This window comes from Balaenoptera physalus (genome assembly GCF_965194825.1).
Source record: "Balaenoptera physalus genome assembly, chromosome: 21".
Lineage (NCBI taxonomy): Eukaryota > Metazoa > Chordata > Mammalia > Artiodactyla > Balaenopteridae > Balaenoptera > Balaenoptera physalus.
The window spans coordinates 20727798-20741938 of NC_138902.1; the positions used below are offsets into that span (position 1 = coordinate 20727798).

General features: G+C 37.9%; 1 protein-coding gene across 7 annotated transcripts in view; it reads left to right on the forward strand.

Annotated features, from left to right (window-relative positions):
* The window catches only part of TEX15 (testis expressed 15, meiosis and synapsis associated), an 87337-nt gene that overhangs the window by 10371 nt on the left and 62825 nt on the right, over positions 1 to 14141 (forward strand). For 4 of the 7 annotated variants that reach the window (XM_082444571.1, XM_082444570.1, XM_082444574.1 and 1 more), the window contains exon 2: positions 3055 to 3130. The exons of 2 other annotated variants lie outside the window; for them this stretch is intronic. The gene's annotated coding sequence lies outside the window, so the exon portion shown is untranslated. Of the gene's footprint in view, positions 1 to 1496; positions 3131 to 14141 lie in introns of those variants that run through there. One more of the 7 variants, XM_082444573.1, reaches the window with a different exon arrangement.

Below are 14141 nucleotides of genomic sequence, written 5' to 3' on the forward strand. Positions count from 1 at the left end.
TCACGGTGCGCGGGCCTCTCACTATCGCGGCCTCTCTTGTTGCGGAGCACAGGCTCCAGACGCGCAGGCTCAGTAGTTGTGGCTCACGGGCCTAGTTGCTCCGCGGCATGTGGGATCTTCCCAGACCAGGGCTTGAACCCGTGTTCCCTGCATTGGCAGGCAGACTCTCAACCACTGCGCCACCAGGGAAGCCCCCCCCCCCCAACTCTTTTATAAGCCATTTTTTCTTGCTAAATTGTTCTAAAGAAGAAAATCTGAAATAGATCAACGAATACAGAATTCTTAAGTTTATTGTTGTTGGGTTTTTTTTTGTTTGTTTGGTTTTTGGTTTTTTTGGCCACGCCATGCAGCTTGTACGTGGGATCTTAGCTCCCCAACCAGGGATTGAACCCAGGCCCTTGGCAGTGAGAGTGCAGAGTCCTAACCACTGTACTGCCAGGGAATTCCCCAGAATTCTTAAGTTTAATAGAAACTTTAATTGAATGTTTCAGCCATACCCACACAGATCAAATGCATACATCCTCTGCAGATGCAAGTCAGAGTTTCTATACTAGATAGGTTCTAGTAGAGGAAAAAAGTCTTGAAGACGCATCTAGTTTTTCTCTTAATAGAGTATCTCCCGTGAATTTGTGGAAAGGCTTACCAGATCACTACCTTCTTTGTTACAACCTGTGGTTGGTGTTGCTCTGTAATTTCACTGTCCCCATACCAGTTTTTTCCCCCTATTCCAGGGGTTTTGTTTGCCACTGTTTTGCTATTCCAGGAAGCCTGCATCAGCTCTGTGCAGGTGTCTTTGTTAACATCCTTCCTTGAGCAAGTTTCATGATCAAATTAAAAGAAAATTGGGGGCTTCCCTGGTGGCACATTGGTTGAGAGTCCGCCTGCCGATGCAGGGGACACGGGTTCGAGCCCTGGTCTGGGAAGATCCCACATGCCGTGGAGCGGCTGGGCCCATGAGCCACAATTGCTGAGCCTGCGCGTCTGGAGCCTGTGCTCCGCAACAAGAGAGGCCGCGATAGCGAGAGGCCCGCGCACCGCGATGAAGAGTGGCCCCCGCTTGCTGCAACTGGAGAAATCCCTAGCACAGAAACGAAGACCCAACACAGCCATAAATAAAATAAATAAATAAATTAAAAAAAAAAAAAAAAAAGATGGCTAGCAGGACATCAGAGCCGTTTAAAAAAAAAAAAGAAAATTGGAAATGCTTATATTCTCATACATGTTTTTTAGACACTCCAGTCAAATTAACTTACAAGTTTGCTTCAGATTCTTACTGATGTATTGACTTAAAAATTATATTTTAACTTACTGTAATTATAGTAGATATACAGATGCCACTAATCATTAACTTCCAAATGTACATATTATCCATATAAGTATTACTAAATATTTCATACCATTTTTGATTTTTTAAAAAAAATAAATTTATTTATTTTTGGCTGCGTTGGGTCTTTGTTGCTGCGTGCGGGCTTTCTCTAGTTGCGGCGAGCGGGGCTACTCTTTGGTTGCGGTGCGCAGGCTTCTCATTGCGGTGGCTTCTCTTGTTGTCGAGCATGGGCTCTAGGCACACGGGCTTCAGTAGTTGTGGCACACAGGCTCAGTAGTTGTGACACGTGGGCTTAGTTGCTCCGCAGCATGTGAGATCTTCCCGGACCAGGGCTCGAACCCGTGTCCCCTGCATTGGCAGGTGGATTCTTAAACACTATGCCACCAGGGAAGTCCCAGTTTTGATATTCTTATGTGACTGCCAGCTCACATTATAGGATGAACCATCACTATCAAATTGCTCAGAATTTCTACTTCCTAAATTATTTGGCATTTCATTTTTATACACCAGCCTCTCATCCTTATTACCTTGATACTACATGACTACGCTTACCCCCGATTGTTTTTTTATATTGTCTCCTTTTATTTATTGGGTCTCTTGGGCAGTGACACTTCATTAAAGCACTTGAGTAAAACATAGGCAAATTAGTAAAGGATAAGATTTTCTTTTGTTTATACACTGAGTTTTAAAATGTGTAGTAATGGTATTTTCAAAAATGTATCTACAATGTCTATTTTAAATACTTTTTTATATTCTTGAATGTTTAACTTGGAGAAAAGAAAAACTCTAGAATTTGAGGTCAGTCCAAAATTTTGCTGGATGTTTTCACTAATAAAAAGTACCTTATCTTAAAAAATGTTTCGCATTTTAATGTATGGCTTAGTAACATCTAGATACTACCATGTAATCAATAGTATTATCCTGAAGTCAAAACATAAGTAATATTTCAGTAATATCCTGAAATGAGGGCATAAGTAGTAGTATCCTGAAATCAACATATAAACGTGAAGCTAATTATAACAAGGTACCAAGATTTGGACTAATCATAATGGTGCATATAATCAGAGTTAAGGTTTAAATACCTCTAGAAAGAAGCTTAAGAACTGGTTGGGATAGCGTAGTGGTTTAGAATCCAGACATCATGCCTGGACTTGAAAACCAACTTCACAGTTGGGAAACCTTAGGCAAGTGTTTTAAACTTTCTGAGTCTCTGTTTTCTCATCAGGAAAATGGGAATAATACTACAATCAGTGAAAATTAAATGAGATACTGTATATGAAGTACACAGAACATGGCATGTATCACAACTGTTTACAGTGACTGTTAACTAAAATTTTGGTATAAAACTAGCAGTGTTGTTTAGTGTTTTGTGCTGTATGTGAAATCCAAGAGCCTGCTCACCTGCTGTGTCACAGTGTCGTTTTCCCTACGAGGTGGCTAGTGGCGAGCTGATTCTGAATAGCAGATGAGAATGTACTGAAGGGAAAGAGAAAGACTTAAATGAGAAAAGAGGAATGAGAGAGGAGAAGAGAATGCAAGGGTGTAAGAGAGAAGGCACTGAGACATGCAGAAAATCAACCCCTCCTTCCCCCCAAATGAAACAGGAGTGAAAGGCCAGCAGAAATCAGGAAGAAAAAAGTGAATGAAGAGGACAATGAAGAGGTGATTCTGGAAGGAGCTTCTGACCGTAATTCTCTACATATTTCTGCCTTTTTGTTTTTTTGTAGATATTCCTGGGTCATTTTTCATGTGTGGACTGAGTCCTGATCATAACCATATGATGGTACATTCCATTGAAGAGTGGTAAGTATTTCAAGTAATGGCTTCACTACTGCTATTACTTATAGTATTTACTTTTTTTAACCCACCTGGGGTAAGCTCTTCTACTTTATGATTGACATAAATAATTGGCAATAAAACAATACCTGAAGAATCTGTGTATTTTTTCACTTACTTTATAAGGAACTATAGTTGGTGCTGGAGATAGAAAAATGGGTAATATAGTCCAGTGGAGAAGACTGGCCCATACAAAACTGACCTTAATTTGGCATAAGTATTGAAATTTTGAATCAGTTGGCAAGTCAGGCCAGTATGCAAATATTGCTTAGAACATTTGTGGTAATCAAAGTTTGGAATTGTCTTTTGAACCAGTACATACGCAGAATGAGAAACAGTTATTTGGTATCCAGATTTTTTCATTTTTATGTAATTTTAATCAAGAGTGGTATTGCCGCATTTGGTCACCCATACTAATCAGATGGGTTTTAAATGATATTTAGTTGATTCTAAAAACAAAACATCTCAGAGGATGGAAATTGAACCAACTGTTGACATTTAAAAAAACAAAAGTGCCATAGTCATAGACAGAAGTACTCTAGGCAAATACATTTTCTTTGTCACTTGCAAGTTAGAGGAGGGATCAGGGCTGTTTAACTTATGAAGCTGTCAAAGTTTAATGGCATCAGCTTGCATACAGTATACAATTTCTTGCATATACATGGAACTACAGAGAAAATGTAAATAAATAGAGCCTGAAAGTGGTAGAGAGAAGGGTAGGTACAGTTTACAATATAGCCTTAAGCCTTACTGAAACACTGATGAGACGAGTAAAGCTTAGGAGCAGACATTTAGTGAGGGGTAGAATCAGGACAGGAAACCCATGTCTACTGATACCTTGTATACTATATCATAAATACTGGTGAAAAAATTCTTTTTCAAACCAGTTCCATAAAATTTAGAAGGAAAGTGAGAAGTTGGATTAAGTCACAAGACAGTGAGCTCTCTAGCCAGGTTACCCTCAGCTATTTGTAACTGGGGCTGACAATTTAGATTTTTTTCCCTTATATTTTAACTGGTCACTGTGATTAGTTCTAGACTTTTTTGCATTTGGGGAAAAATTGCTTTTTCAATCTTAGTAAAGTCTTTAAAAAACAAATCTGAGAGCTTCTCTCGGATTTTTACTTGGTAACATTCCATAATATATTTATTAAGATCACCCCAAGGTAGTAAGATTTTATTCTCCCTGAATAGTTCAAGTTAGTAACGTTTTACTATAAATTTCTAGGAGTTTAAAGGTATAGTGCATTCTAACGTATGGTATTTTCTTTTGTGTGTCCTTCTGGGGAAGTGGTTGATATGGGCGCTGATTTCAGAAGCACATAGTTCTGCTTGTCTAAAATCTTTTAAACCTAAGTAAAACAAGTATGAAAAGAGCAGAGCTGTTCTCTTGGGGGTTGTTGCTTTGTCTTTTCTTTCTTTTTTTTTTTTTTTTAATCTTCCTTGTTTTTTTTCTATAGTGAGTCCAGGTACCTACTAGAATTACTGTGTAGCTGATAAAAGCCCTTGTCTTGATGTAGAATAATGCCCTCCAGGGAACTAGGACTCAACAGATGGCTCATCTTCTCCAGAAGGGTTTGATAACCTCCACATGGTGCTCTTTCTAAAAGATTCTGAGATTTGGCAGTGGCAAAGTAAACATGATGAGTGGAAAAGAAATGATAAGATAGTCCTAATGGCCATTTTTAATAAAATTAGAAGCAAAATAAAACTATTCTTGAACCTCCTTTGCTATTTTATTTCTAGTTTTCTGTTAACTTTATGTGAAGAGGGTGGAGATGATCCAGAAACATTTTTTATTTAATAACTTCCACCTTCTGTGTATAAGACTGAGGGGCAGTTTAAAAAAACACAGCAACTTTATGATTATCATTGTTCTGCATTTAGGCATTCCAGATGTCCCTCTCTCCTCCAGAGCTCCAAGTCACCCATAGCTAAACCTCAAGTTAAAGAACTTGAGAGAGAACTAAGAATAGAACTTTCTAAGTTACTACAATGAAGTCAAGCTTTCTTTAAATGTGTATGTTCACAAAGTGTTGACATTAAACCTTTTGAATAATCTCTATATCTAATGCGATATGTGACACAATAATGGTTTCATGGATGTTGAATCTGAAATCAATAAGAACAAATGGTCTGATGCTCAGCCAGTTGCTCCTGCCCAAATTAATGGACAAATAAAGGTCCATAACATTCTTTAAGTGAAAGAAGGCAGTTATTTAACAGATGGTTTTTTACTGATAGCAGCTTAGGGGCATTCTCTGCCCCTTCAACAAAATTTGGTTTCAAGTTTCCCAGCCCATGACAAACAGTGACAAACAGACAAACAGTTTGACTTTACCTCTCTAACTCCCCCCACCTCAATTCAAGAGACATTTATTGAAAATCTGTTTGTATGAAGTTAGGTGTTAACCTTTGAGTCATTAAGCTATACTTGTTTTTTGTCTGAGCCTTTTTCCTTCTCATCATACAGATCATAATCCTTTACTCTCTAATGATCAGTTCAACCTGACCAGTGGGAGATCTTCTAAAAACCCTGTTGGAGGGCACTTTCCATTGGCTCTGTTTTCAGGCCCAGTTCTGCTTTTCTTACAGCAGTCTCTCCTCAGCACTGTTGCACACCCTGGTACCTGCAGCACTTTCCTGGACCTGGACCAGACTCTCAAGCAGAGATGTTTCAGTTGTTTCCAAACTGTGTAACGTGTGCTTCTGTGGGTGTGTAGGAAGGACCCTCCGGCAGGCATCTCAGCAGGCGGGCTCGCCCAGGCCCTGTGCCCCATATGGACCGGAGGGCCAGAGACAGCCACTGTCTGTTCCAGAACAGTCTTTTGTCCAGTTGTGATCATGACCCAGAGTAAGAAATTCATTTTGCAACATGACCTAGAATGCACCGTGTGCATGTGCATGGGGTGTGCGCGGGGTGTGTGGGCTGTGCCCCTGCCGTGTACGCTGGGCACCTCCTCTTGGGAGGGGTGCCAGGTTAGTGCTCTGTGCCACGCGACTGCTCGGGGCGGAGCTGAGACGCACCCCGACCTGGCCTTGGAGCCATGTGGTTGGGAGGGGCGTGAGCCAAGCACAACCCTACCCGGGCTGGGGGTCCCTGGGGGCCTGGGCCCCTCGAGGCACTGGGACCTGGGCCTTCCTCCACAGTCCCTGGTTGCTGCTGTGGGGAGTGAAGGGGCTGGGACCGGGGCACCTGCTGCTCCAGGTAGCCCCTCCCACCGGCCTTAGCTCAGTGTGGACCCCACATCCCCCTGCTCTCTCTCTGTGCCCCTCCCGGGCCTGGCTCTGGCTTCCCAGACCCCCTTCAGAGCTTACCGTGGAGCTCAGGCGGGCCCGGTGCTCTTGCCTGTCCCTTCCTCTGCTCTGGGAGAACCAGTATTCATGTTTTCCCTCTTAGTGTTCTATTTGTTTATTGTGACATCAGAAGGGATTTCTCCTTCCAGTTTTCTGTCATCATCCAATTCCTTTCCATGGACCTGGATCTTTTTGCTCTTGGCCTCCTCAGTGTAGTGCTTCATTTCTGCTTGGAAACGCATTACCAGAAACTGCCACTCTTCTGGGACTGCAGACACTCTCAACCTTTTTGACCACAATCTCTTTTTTCCATGCCTCCCATTTCATCTCTCCCCTGCTGCTTTTTTATCTTCACTATAATCTCTGCCCCTTTCACCGTTGTATTTTTTATCAGCCTCTTGGCATACTTTGTATCATTATTGAAGCTGGATTTGCCCATGGTCACTCATTCCGTTTCATTAATAATTTTCCTAACATTCTAGATTTCCTTTCCCCTGAAATGCCTAGCAGTGCTAGAGAGTATCATGATTAATTCTACTGTATCCAACTTGACTTTTTTAATATTATGTTCTCAATTAGGGATCTAGTCTTGTTTCCTTAAAAATAACCATTTATGTTGGCACCATTTAATAAATAAGCCATCTCTTTCCTAACAATTTGATACCTTTATTATGTATTAATTTTTCACAGATACTTAGATTTATTTCTGGACTCTCTTCTGGTCCTGTTGTCTATGTATGTCCTGAGCCAATACTTCATCATTTTGATTATAGTAACATTATAATAAACTTTAATAACAGTTAAGGATATTGGCTATTCTCAGGCAGTTACTTTTCTGCATGCATTTTTTTTAATGGCCGTATTTTATTGATTGATTGATTGATTGATTGGCTGCGTTTGGTCTCTGTTGCTGCACATGGGCTTTCTAGTTGCAGCGAGCAGGGGCCATGCCCCATTACGGTGGCTTCTCATTGGGGTGGCCTCTCCCGTCACGGAGCACAGGCCCCAGGCACGTGGGCTCAGCAGTTGTGGCACATGAGCCCAGTAGTTGTGGCTCAAGGGCCCTAGAGCCTAGGCTCAGCCGTTGCGGCACATGGACCCAGTTGCTCCGCGGCACGTGGGATCCTCCCGTACCAGGGCTTCAGTGGTTGTGGCACCTGGGCTCAGTAGTTGTGGCTTGTGGGCTCTAGAGCGCAGGCTCAGTAGTTGTGACACACAGGCTTAGTTGCTCCGCGGCATGTGGGATCTTCCCGGACCAGGGCTCGAACTGTCCCCTGCATTGGCAGGTGGATTCTTAACCACTGTGCCACCAGGGAAGCCCCTTGCATGCAGTTTTAAATCTTTTTTTTTTTTCTAACTGCAAAAAAAAAAAATCTTATTAGAATTCATGAAGGAATTGTCTTAAATATTTGTCTTTTTCCCTCTTGATCAGTCTTAGCAGAAGTATTTTAAAGGTTTGTTTGGCTTTTACAAAAAAACAATTTTTGTCTTTTGTTCTTTTTCTCTATTATAAGTTTGTTTTCTTTCTCTTAATTAAATGAGACTTAATAATAAAGAGTGAGTTAAAAGTTATGAACTCTGGGGAATTCCCTGGTGGTCCAGTGGTTAGGACTCCGTGATTTCACTGCTAAAAAAAAGTTATGAACTCTGTAAGAGAACATGCTACTCAGCAGATTGGGAGAGGTAGCAGTTATTGAAAAACTAGATGTCGTTGTTTACAAATCAATGAGTGAGACTCTTCACCAAACCAATTATTCCTCAATCTTATTAGCCTAGAAATTAAAACATGCATATGTAACTTAGGTCTAAAGTTAATCAGTATATTTATCCTTCTATGTAATATAGGGTGTTAGAACAGTCTTCACTCTAACCCTCTGAACTTAATATATTAGAAAATATAAAAGTAGAAAGTAAAAAAGAAATTACCAATAACCCAAGCCATAATTATTGTTTAACTTTTGTTATGTTATCTGCCACGGTTTTTTTTCCTTGCTGAATTTACTTTGTGACGCATGGTATTTCCTTCCAGTAGAAACAAGCCAGTTCTTCTTCCTGATTAAAGTGTCTCAGACTGTCTCCTCATGCATTCTTTTTAGTGAAGAGTTGTGTGACAACCCAAACTGAGTTTGAAGTTACATATTTACAATAAAAAGCTATTACTCTGCATAGTTCTTATTGTGGACAGGTAGGGATGCCAAGAACCATTCCTTTCCAGGCACATTTCTAGTGAGAAAGGATTTTTTTAAACTTTGTTGATTCTTTTATCATCTAATCCCTGTATCTTCAAGATTTTGTTACTTGAATAAAAGCACTTACCTCTGAACATTTTTCTTTTACATCCTAGTTTATAGTTGCTATTCTTTTAGCCTTAATTTTCTTTCATATACAAAATATCGCTACTTTCTATTTAGCATTCAGTGAACTAGACAATTCCAAATCAAGAGACAAACATCGCTTATAAAAATGTAAAGTGTGTTACAAAAACTAAATGATACAAATAGCTAAATAGCATTAAGAGTTGGAAAAGGACTTGGAACATTTATATAACAATAACAACCACTCCCACAGCAAAAGCAAGCTTTCCCCATAGTCCTTGGGATGTTACCTGGATCTGTGAGAACTCGTCAGCATCTGGTACCAAAGTTCATATTTTTCCATCAAAGTGAATACTCTGCCTCTTTCTGAAAGATGTTACACTGTTCTTCCTAGATATTCTGATTCCTATCAAAGTTGCTGCCACATGTAATAGCATAGCCTTATATCTTTATTTTTTTAATTGAAGTATTGTTGATCTACAGTATTGTGTACAGCAATAGTACACAGATGTACAGCATAGTGATTCAGTATTTTTGCAGATTATATTCCATTATAGGTTATTACAAGTTAATGGGTATAATTCCCTGTGCTATACAGTATATCCTTGTTGCTTATCTATTTTATATATAGTAGTTTGTATCTGTTAATTCCATACCCTAATTTTTCCCTTCTCCCTTCCCTCCCCCTTTCCCTCTCCCCTTCGGTAACCACAAGTTTTTTTCTGTATCTGTGAGTCTGTTTCTGTTTTGTATATATATTCATTTGTATTATTTTTATGGAAGTATGACATAAAGAACTGTTACTTTTTAACTTTTGCTTTTAATCAAGCTAATACATGGAATTATTTAGAAAGTCGTAGTACTAGAGATGTATACTGGAAAACAGTGGTCCATTGTCCTACTCTCTTCTGCTCCTGGTTCTACTTCCTAGGGGCAGCCACCTTCAGCTCTTACAGTTACTCTCCTGGGTATTCCCCTCCACACTTAGACATAATATGGTTTTAATAGTATTTCTTGATTTATCAATTATAGAAATTATCCACTGATTTTTGTCTTTATGGTCAATGAGAACAAAGGTCTTCCATCCAGCCACCACCACTCTGCTACCTTCCCCCATTCTTCCAACATAAAATTTTTTGTTAGAAGTCAATGCTCACATTGTTATGATCCAGATACTGTTTACTACAACTGTGGCTGTCTGTTTTCCGTAGGATAATCATTGCTTTTTTTAGCCTGCTTTTCTAAGTCTAATAATTTTTTTCTGCAAATGTACCCATAACTTGTCAGTCATGTTTTTATTGGCTAAGACATATAAGTTCCTTTTTCTTTTTGACCAGGAGAATTGTCTCTTAGAGCCTCCATTTTTCTGCTTTAGTCTAGACCGATGGCTTCCTAGAGGTTATGTGCCACTCTCATCCATCCTAGGATTACTACCCTGTTTGGAACCTTTCATTTTTTTTTATCCCATGTCATCTTCATTTTAGATTCATTCTCTTTCCCCCCCCCCCCCAAAGCACATCTTATGGTGGCTTTCTACAGAAGAGTACATGTTAAATATATATGTATTTTAGCCCTTCCATACCTACAAAGGGCATTCTCTGTAGTACTGACATTCTGTGAGCCAGGAAGGGCAAAAGAGCTAAGGATTCCATAACTTTAGTATGCTGTCTCTTTTCACCCCAGCCCTCTTTTTTCTAATGTTATTGGACTTGTGAAACTTTAGTCCTACCAATAAGACCAGCTGCTTTCTGGTTGCACAATCCATGTCTCTTTTTATACTAATTTCATATTCAGTGGTGATTATAGCTAAAACTATCAAAGACATATTAGAAGAAGATTTTTGCGTATTCAATATAATACGTCTTTGATCAAAGTAAGTATCCTTTGTCTATTGATAAGATTATTATATAATTCAGTATATGATATCAGTGGTCGTATTAGAGATTTGATCTTATCTTCTCTACATGTCACAAGATCAGTGAATTTTAGAACATTGAAATGGTTCCAATTAGGATGAACACAGCGTAATTATAACTATTTTTAGGGTTATGATTACTTCTTTAACAAACTTAAGAATTAAGATTGATGTAAAAATCTGAAAATGTAAAACTCACTTAAATCATTAAAAGGTAAGTTTTTAATATACTAACATAATTCTGGTTGTACACAGTTCCTCCTGGAACATTTATGCCTCTGTTTGCTGTCAGTGATGGGCTGGTCAGGGTGAAGGCTAGTATAATACTTGAAGAAATGTATAAAGTATAATAGGTACAGTGTGGAATGGTAAAGGGAATTGGGATTATTGAAAAATAGTACATTTTTAGTGGTTAGATTTTTTTTTTTTGTCAGCATTCAGCTACCACTCAGTTGTGTAACGTGTCTGTCATATTTTTTCTGTTATAGATAGCCATTTGACATAATATCGACTATTAACCTAATAATGATCTTTTGGTGGGGAAGATAAAAATACTACATTCCAATTCATATTGACTTTAATAAATGATTGAAAAGCATGGGAATTTGAAAAAATGTTTCCTGGAATAAAAATAATACATTAGTTTTATCAGTCATCAGTTATGCCTACATAATGGATCACCATGAATGAACGGTGACGAGGAGGAAGGATATTACTATAGATCGGTTAAGCACAAGTTTGTCTAAACCCTTCTGTATGTACTTTTTTCTAGCCTCAGTTGTTCACCTGTTGTAGGATTGAAAATTTTCTATTGAGACTCTACAAGGTTGTTAACACACCTGAGCTAATGCTTTGCCTGCTGTCATATTTCCACTCTTACAAATTAATTCAGTTTTGCATGTTTTTTTAAAGTTGATATAAATGGAATCATATTTTAATCTTTTGCAACTTGATTTGACATTCTGTTTCATATGGCTGGGGTTCATTCATTTTCACTCATGTGAGGTATTTCCTGGTATATATACTACAGCTTATTTATCTGCTGGTTGGTGATAGACATTTCAGTTAGTTGTTCAGTAACAGTGCTGCTTGGAAGATTACTTGCCTTTAGGTATACATGTGCACGAGCATCTCTAGGGCAGTGGTTCTTAGAGATTTTGGTTAGAATCTGCTGTCTCCACCCTAACTTGACCAATACCATACATTTCCTACTGATTTGGAATACCAGTAATAGCATCTTAAAAATCATGGGGTTTTCTGATCTTTTTCTGACCACGGTGTTCCATTGTTTATTATTGAGTCAGTTGCACAGTTTCAAGTTGCCTATTATTCATGATCCCTTCTTTCTTATTAATAGAACCTGGATTTAATTGAGTGGTAGTGTACCTAGCTAATTATAATTGCTGTAACTATTAAATAAATTTTAATATTTAATAGTGCCAGTTTTCCTCCTCCAATTATTTCTCAGAATTTCATTCTGTTTTTTTCTTCCATATGACCCTTAGTATTATTTTTGTCAACTTCGAGATTGAATCAACTTTAAAGGCTTAATAGGGGAAGATTTTTGCATATTCAGTATAATACATACTTCTGCTTGAAAATAAAGTGCATATTCTCCTTTTAAGCAAAACGTTTATAACCCTCAGAGTTTTTGTTTTTTTTTTACAAGTCTTCATGTCAGCCCAGTCTATTTTTAAGTTTATTCTTAGGTATGTTATATTTTTTGTTGCTATGGGGAGGGAGTGAAGGGAGTCTTCACTGATAGTGAAGGAAGTCTTTTCAATTTTTAAGAGGATATACATTTACAAAGATAAAAATTAAAAGGTAATAAAGACAGAAACTGATAAATCTCCCTCCTCCCCGTTTCTAAATCATCTAATGTTCCTTTCTCCACAGGCAACTATTTCTTTTGGATAACTTATGCACATTTAATCAAGCACTCTTATATTTCTGTTTTTATTATGGAAAATGCAAACATACCTGAGAATAAAATACTGCAATGTGCCTGTTTTCAAGCTTCAGCAGTTATAAACTATATATGTTTTAAGCAAATTCAGATACCATATTATCTCCACCTTTGTTTCCTGTGGGTGTGTATTAAACCAACTTCATTTATTTTAAATCAACTTACTGAGAATGCAGCCTAAGGAGAAAACATGAACGTTATGAATTAGGAGTTAAGATACATGAAGAATAAAGGTAGAAGTTTGAACATAGTTAACTAAAAGTCCTATTCTAAGGAAATAGAACAATGCCACAGCAATAGTCAAAGGTAAGGTTGCTGAGAATTTCATATAACTGTCAAAGATACGAAACCTTGGATACAAAAAGTCCATCAAATAGTTAGACTAAAACATCATTATGAAAATGCAAAACACCAAAGAGAAGAATTTAAAAGCTGCCAGATAAAAAGATTGCCCATAAGTGAATGACAGGCAGTTTCACTGACAAGAGCAGTGAAGGACAGTAAGTAGTGGGATAATGTTTTCAGAATATTGAGAGAAAATAGCAGGCAGCCTAGAATTTTATACCCAGGAAAATTTAACCTGTTGTAACATGCTGTAGGCATGTCTACCAAAAAACATTTATCACTCAATTGCAGAAGATTTAAAACATTCCCTTAAAAAATTTTAAATCAAGGGAAAAAACAATGATGCCTGCCATTATCACATATTTGACATATGTTAGAATTCCTAGCCAGCAAGATAAGGCAAGCACAAGAACTAAATGGTATAAGAAATGGAAAGGAAGAAACACAACTGTAAGTCATTATTATATTGTCCTTCATTATTCATAGAGGATATAGTTGTTAATGGAGACAAATTATTAGAATTAGTAGGCACTTAACAAGGTTGCTGGATAGTTCATATGCAGGAATCAGTTTCACTGAAAGTCAGTTTGCCTCATTGTTGAATGCATTCAATCTGATGCCAAACTGCCTGGCTTTGAATTCCAGATTCAACACTTTCTAACTTTGTGTCCTGGGGCACATTATTTAACTTCCCTGTACTTGTTTTTCTAATTTAAAAATAAGGGTATCTCATAGGGATATAATGAGGATTAAATGGATCAGTCAATATCTAAAGCACTTAGATAACTGGTAGCTAGTTAGTGTTATAGATAAATGTTATCCTTTGTTATTACCATTATCATCAACACCATTTAAAACATATTAGCAGTGAATAAAATGTAAATCTGAAAAATACATGACATGGTATATATACTGTAGTAATTTAAAAATTATAAAGTATCTTGGAATAAATTCTTTAAAACATGTGTAAAACCCTCATGGAAAAAATTGTAAAACTTTGTTGAAGGATATTAGTGATGAATAAGTGGAGAGATATCATGTTCACAGACAGGAAGACTAATATAACAACGTCATTCCTCCTAAAATTGATCATCAGTAGGTTCAATGAAGTTCCAATTAAAACCTAAACAAGATTCCTTA